Here is a 7,464-nt window from a genome sequence, read left to right on the forward strand (position 1 = left end):
TTTCCTGCAAGCCTTAAGGTTAGCCTGGCCTCTTTTCTTCTGTGAAGTGTTGCTGTCATTCCCTGGCTCATGTTGCTGTCATTCCCTGGCTCATGTAAGAATTATTTATATATTTTCAGTATAAGTCCCTTATCACATACATAATTTGCAAAAACCTTCTCTTGTTCTGTTGGTGTCTTCACTTCCTTGATGATGGCCTTAGAAGTGCAAGAGTTTGTAATTTTGGTGAGATACAATTTATCTATACTTTTTCTTTTTTGTTTGTTTGTTCTTTTGGTGTAATATCTAAGAAACCATTGCCAAATCCAAAGTCACAAAGATTTAATCCTATGTTTTCTTGTAAGGACTTCATATTTTAGCTCTTAAATTAGTCCATTATGGTTAATTTTTTATATAATATGAAGTAGAGGGTTAAAATTTATTCCTTTGTGTATGGATTTCCAGTCATCCCATCATTGACTGCTGAAAAACAACTCTGTCCTCATTGAATTATTTTGGCGTCCACAAACATGAAGGTTCATTTCTGGATTGTTAGTTTTATTCCATTAATCTCTATGTTGATCTTTATGCCAGTACCACACTGCCTTGATTACTGGTGCTTTGTAGTAAGTTTTGTACTTGTGAAGTGTGAATTGCATATTTTGTTCTTTTTAAAGATTATTTTGGCAATTCTGAGTCCCTTAAGTTTTCATATGAATTTTAGGATTAGCCTGTTGATTTCCACAAAGCCAGTTTGGATTCAAATGGAGATTGTGTTGAACCTGTGCATCAAAAATTAATTATATTGTCTCCAGGTCCATGAACATGAAACATCTTTTCGTTTACACACATCTTGAATTTCTTTCAACAGTGTTTTGTAATTTTCAGAGTATAAGCTTTACACTATTTTTGTTAAATTTATTTCAAATGTTTTATTCTTTTTGATGCTATTCTGAATATATTTGTTTTGTTTCATTTTTTGATTGCTCATTGCAAGTATATAAAATATAGTTTATTTTGTATAATATTTTGCTCACGTAAAAATTAAATTATGTTGCAACACTGCTGACCTCATTTATTCATTCTATATCTTTTGGTAATAGATTCTTTAGAATTTTCTACATAAAGAATAATGTCATTTTTGAATAGACATAGTTTTACTTCTTTCTTTCCCATCTGACTTTTTTTTTTTCTTGACTAATTGCCCTGCAAGAACCTTCAGCACAATCTTGAATAGAAGTGGTGAGAGTAGACATACTAAAGATGATAATGCTGGTAAAAAAGGTGGTGGTGTTGATAACAGTGACAGACACTAATAACCACGGGACGTGAAAGGAAGGCCTAAATCATTTGGCAGTAGCTCTGGTTCTATTTTCACTAAGTAATATACAGTTGTTCCTTGGTGTCTGTGGAGGATTGGTTCCAGGACCCCTGTGGATACTAAAATCTGTAGATGCTCAATCCCTTACATAAAATGGCATAGTATTTGCATATAACCTACACGTGCTTGCATATGCTTTAAAGCATCTCTAGATTACTTATAATACCTAATACAATGTCTAAACATCACTTCATTCACATGGCTTCAACTCAGTAGTCAATGTGGTGCAAATTCAAATTTCGCTTTTTGAAACTTCATAAATTTTTTTTCTGTATATGTTTGATTCTCAGTTAGTTGAATCTATCCATAGATGGAGAACTTATGAATATGAAGTACTGTAAGTTCTGCTGTGCTTGAAAATTAATAAAAGCTTATTTGAACGTTTAAAACACTTTCAAGATAGTCTAGATGCCCGACTGCACGGAGAAGAGATACACAACTTGAGGTGCCTTTCTCAGCACTAAGAATATGTTTGAGATTCAGACTGGTCGAAGCTTCAGTGTTCCTTGTCAATTTAGTCCTCCCCCAGAAGGAAGTGTGGAGACAAAGGGAATAGGACAGGGAGGCCTGGCTTAGAAATCCAGTTCCACTACCTGCTGGATCTTGGGCATGGGACTCAACCTATCTGCCATTTCCAAAATGGGTATTATAATCTCTATTTCACTGTGTTGTTTTAAGGATTCGTGGAGATTATGCATGTGAAGCATACTGCCCAGCACATACTTGGTAGCATTTGGTTAATATTTTTAATTTTGGAGATGTAGTGAGCAATATCTTATAACTGATAAGTTTTAATAAAAAGGAGTTTGTTTGCACTTTATTTCTACCTCCTCCTTACAGGTAGTTGGAGAGCATAGTAGTCATTTTCTCTCTAACTCTCCAGAATTGGTGCAGAATGGCATGAAAATCTTTCCCATGCAGATTCCAGGAAGGTGGGAGGCAGGGGGTTGCAGCAGTGAGGAGATTTGGAATAAGATACTCCTGCATACATGAAATCTCACCTCTTGTTCTTACTGTTGCTAGATAAACCTTCAAACCTCTCAGCTTCCACATTGGGAATATGAGCAGCACCTCGTAGGTTGTTGCGAGGATGAAGTAAGGTAATAAGCAAGTTCCTGGTACATAACAAGCATTTAATAAGTACTCATTAATATTAACTTTTCATGTGCAGTCTTATACAATTTCTGAGTAAAGCAACATTTTATGTTCTGACTCAATGGAGTGAATCTATTTGCTGGACTTTCATCCATGAACATCATAAGTTTTGGAATGGCAACCAGTTTTGTTTGTTTACTCATCATGAAAACACTACTTTCACATTATAAAAAATTATTCTTCCATTTTCTAAAAACATGACTTTCGTCCATTTCTCTGCATACCTAAATTGACCTCAGATTTCACTGATCCTTTCTTTGCACTTTTTTTTTTTTTTTTTTTTTTTTTTTGCTTTTGTCCTCTGTAAATATGATAATTACCCAGAGGAAAGAATAAGTCTTTTCACCAGGGGGCATGGAATGAATCTAAAATTCATCCACAAAATAAGAAAGTTCTAGTAGAAAGTTTCTGGAGAAAATCTTAAAAGAACTCTACATCATAAGTAAAATGGGTAGGATTTTTGAGAGGAAAGAAAATACCAGAAGACATCACTCCAGCTCAGTCATTCTTCTTTAGGACTTGAGCTGAATGTCATATCTATGTTTAAACTTCTACCTATTCTCAGTCTTCATCTTCCTTAACATCAGTTTCTCCTTCCATGTCAAGGCCCCTGTAAGAAATGGGGTTTTTGCATGAAACTGAAACTGGGTAATTTGAGGAGAGCTCAATAAACTCCATAAAGATGTGGGCAGGATATAAAAAAGCCACAAGGGATGATGTAGCTCCTTGAGGCTCCTAACAACAGGGATCCCAAAAAGTCAATGGAGGAAGTGGTTATTGGCACCCATGGGATATAAACTGTGTGGAGCTGTGGCCTTGGGTAGAGGAATGCATCCACCCTCACCATCTCCACTGGGTGGAAACTAGGGAAACTCTGTTTTCACTTTCTTTCATCTCTCTGTCTTCTGTTGATGGTACCCCTTAGCTGAACCAGCCAGGAGCCAGAGGGCAATAGTGCCCTATTAATCCAAACTATATACAAAGCAGGTAGAAATAGTCAAGAGCAGGGTGGAGGGGAAAATGAAATAAATCCAGCCAAGCTTATATGATGAGTCCTTCTCTACAACTTGTTAATTTATTTAATCATTTGTCTTATGCAATATGGGAACATCTGTTAGAATCAAGAAACGTGTTAGTTTTTTTTTTTTTTTTTTTTTTTTAAGGCAAGATATGCTGCTTTTATCTCAAGAAACTCAGTGAAGTGAGGGAAGCAATACAACTAAAAATAATTTAGTTCAATAAAACAAGTGTAGAAGAAACATATTCAAAATCCTAATGGAGCATAAAGAGAAAAAAGATAAAGAAAACATCATTGAGGAGGTGATATTTGAATTAGGCTACATGGTTCCTTTACTTCAACCCCAGCTGCTACTTAACCAACTGCTATTTTACTTTAACTGTTTATCAGCTTCCATTACTGTCCACGACATCTAAGACCCCAGCATAGAGTCAGGTCTGTTGGTCTTCAGCTTGAGTGTACAGAGAAATAATCTGCAGTCTCACAGAGCCTGCTGTAAAAATTGCAATTATATTTGATGAGAGTAGAAAAGAAGATGAATATTTAGATTGATAAAAATTCTGCTGATGGAGTTATATTAGCTAATCATTTGCCTCCTATCTTGGGATTATAGTTAGTCTAGAATGATGTTAGTAATCCTTTGCTACCTTCCTATTCATAAAAGCTTAATTTATTCATAGTTAACTGGAACATGATGTAAATCTGTAAACTATTTTCACCCTTCTATTTTTAATAGAAAGATTCCTGCCATAATCATCTAGGATTACATGTAAAAGTGTGGACATTCTCTTTCCAGAATAGGCTTTAGTTATAAACTGATTTCCTTTGTTAGTGAAAATCAGTCAATGCTATTTGGTTTGGGGTACCTATCTTTTAAAACACATCTCCCACTCAGTTTGCCTGAAGATTAACCATGTAAACAGTTATGGAGTAAAATTTCAGGGTGCAATGAATCTTTCAAATTGCCAAGATACACAGAGATGCTTAAAGGTAGAGACGCTCTCATATATTCCTCAAATGGTGAAACCTCGTCTCTTCTCAAAATACAAAAACTTGCAGGGTGGTGGGCGCCTGTAATCCCAGCTACTTGGGAGGCTGAGACAAGAGAATCGCTTGAACCCAGAAGATGGAGGTTGCCGTGAGCCAAGATCATGCCACTGAACTCCACACTCCAGCCTGAGTGAGACTCTGTCAAAAAAAAAAAAAAAAAGGAAGCAGACGTTTGATCTTTAATGAGATCTGAAAGAGTTATGGTAAATACAAAGCACTTGTTAGATGAGCAGACAATTCCCAATAATTAACATTACTTAACATGCCTAAACAAAGTTTTCTCTACCTTTATTATTTAGCAAACATTTTATATTACATTTGTTAAAGTGTCATGTACTGCTCTAGGCCCTTTACAGGCATTAAATCAATTCCTTCTCATAACAACCCTACCAAGTAGGAACTATTATTATACACTTGATTTGTTTAGGAAGAATCAAAACACAGAGAGATTCGGTGACTTGTCCAACGTCTCACGGCTGGTGAAAGGCAGAGTCTGGATTTAACTCTGAAAGATTTAACTCTAGAGGAGTCTGCTACCTATGGCAATATCCAGTCTGAGCTCCTAAGACTAGAATTCGATTCTCTCCTCACACTCACATTCCACACTTCATTCCCGTCTCCTATGCATGACTCTTCATGAATGTCACCTTTCCTGCCCCTGAAATATGCACTGTCCCAAACAGACCTTACCCTTAGCTGTTTGTTTCTCTGTTCTTGCCTTCTCCCTTCCCTTCTGCCCAAACAAATCTTACCAAGCCTAGCTCCTATTACATTTCCTGCACATAGAATCTGCCAGCTATGGAGACACCTGCTTCCCATGTACGCTTATTAAATATACAACCCAACTGGAAATTAACCACACCAACGTGGGTGACTGCCTTTCTCTGTTGCCTTATGCCATTATTTTTTAGAAGTTTTACTTTAAGATTACTTATGTAAATATCTTTCTAAATAAAAGTGTGAGCTTCTCAAACTCAGCGCTATGTATATATCCTCAGTATCCTCCGAGCAGTGTATAGTCTGTGTTCAATTACCACTGAGCTATTCCCTATGGATGCTAAGGGCATCCATAACTTAAACTGTTCTTCAGGATGGCCAAGGTGCCATTTGAAGTGGGTAGATTTCTGTTAGAGCCTCCATAGCAATCAATTTACTCTCCCCTCATGCCCTGGTACTCTGACACTTCCCTCAAAAGAAAAAAAAAAAAAAAAAAGATAAAGGGTCAAAAAATAAAGACTAGATTAATTGTACCAATATGGAAGGAAAACAGTATTTTTAAAGATTTTTTTATAAAATGTTCACAAAAACCCTGAGACAGGCATTTATTGTCCCCATTGTTAAAAGTCACCGAAGAAAATGAGGATTGGAGAGAAAATATCTCACTGGGGACTAGTACACTAATATAATGGGTCAAGAGAAGAGTTTTCTACTCAGGAATATCAGTCTTGCTGCCGTCCAGGAAGGTGACCAAACTGTGTTGCCAGGCCATGGTGTTCCAGAGAAGCGGTTCCCAAATTTGCATGAGAACCACCTGGAGGGCTTGTTAAAATATAGATTGCAGCTTCTCACCACTCCCTGTCCATTTCTGATTTAACAGGTGTAAGATGGCCTAAGGATTTGCATTGAAAACAGGTGAAGTTTCCCATGCTGTTGATATGGAGACCACACTTTGAGAGCCCTGTTCTAGAGAAACTTGAGCTAGGAATGAAGAAAGACAATGACAATAATAAGACCACATAAGACCATTAGTCCTTTTCTTTATATTTATAAATATAATGCATACAAGGAATCCCAATAAATGATTGAGTATTTTTAAGTACACTGTATAACAGTGAATTTAAAGTTTTCAGAAGAAGTGCTATAATGGAGAGGTGTATTACAGCAGTTAATGTTTCTTGAATGCTAACTATAAGCTGCAAGTGATACATATTATTTCATAATTTTCTCATTATAATAATACATATGTCATAAATATAATATGTTATATTGCAATACTGTTAAATATATTGTGTTTGTGTATATTATATACATACACACACAAATGATAGTATTTTATATACTGTTAATAATAGTGCTATTACTAAACTTATTTCACAGAGATGATACTGATCTAAGAACTGACTTTAGAATTCCTTTAAAAAAAAAATAGCTGTTTAAAAACACCCCTTAATGAGTATGGTGCTTTTAAAACATGTCCCCCAGTTCTTCAGCACTCTACCCATTGAGAAGTAGAATTTATGTTCCTGTACATTGAATCTGGGTTCTGTGATTTCTTGTCAAATAGATGATGAAAGTGCTGCTGTCAGTTTCTGAAACAGGTCTTAAGAAACTGGCACTGTCTGCCTCCTGTCTCTGGGATACTTACTGTTGAAACCCAGTCACCATATTTTGAGGAAGCCCAAGCAGAAAGATGCCCAAATGAAAAGGAATCCAGACCCTTTTCTTTTGGGCCTAGCTAAGCTTCCAGCTGACAACTAGCATCAACTTGCCAGTCATGTGAGTATGCCATCTTGGAAGTGGATTCTCCCATTCCTAGACTGATACTATGTGAATCACAGCCAAATCTGCCATGCTGAGCCCTGCCTGAATTGCAGATTCATGAGCTAAACGAAGAATTTTTGTTATTTTTAGCCACTAAGTTTTGAGGTAGACTGTTTCTCAGCAATACATTGCTAGAACAATGGGCATGCTTGTTTATGAAAGTAAGATCTTCTGGATATAGTGTAGTGGGTCTGCATCAGTAGGGATTCATTAGATAGGTAAATTGCTTTATACAAGAAATTACAGAAACATGGAGGATTGGGAGTCAGAAATCTAGGGAGCAGAGGAAGTGGAGGATGGAAGAAAGAGAGGGCTCTAGCAATTAGGAGAGTATCTGGAG

This window comes from Rhinopithecus bieti, unplaced genomic scaffold (genome assembly GCF_001698545.2).
Source record: "Rhinopithecus bieti isolate Rb0 unplaced genomic scaffold, ASM169854v2 scaffold_34317, whole genome shotgun sequence".
NCBI classification, from domain to species: Eukaryota; Metazoa; Chordata; class Mammalia; order Primates; family Cercopithecidae; genus Rhinopithecus; species Rhinopithecus bieti.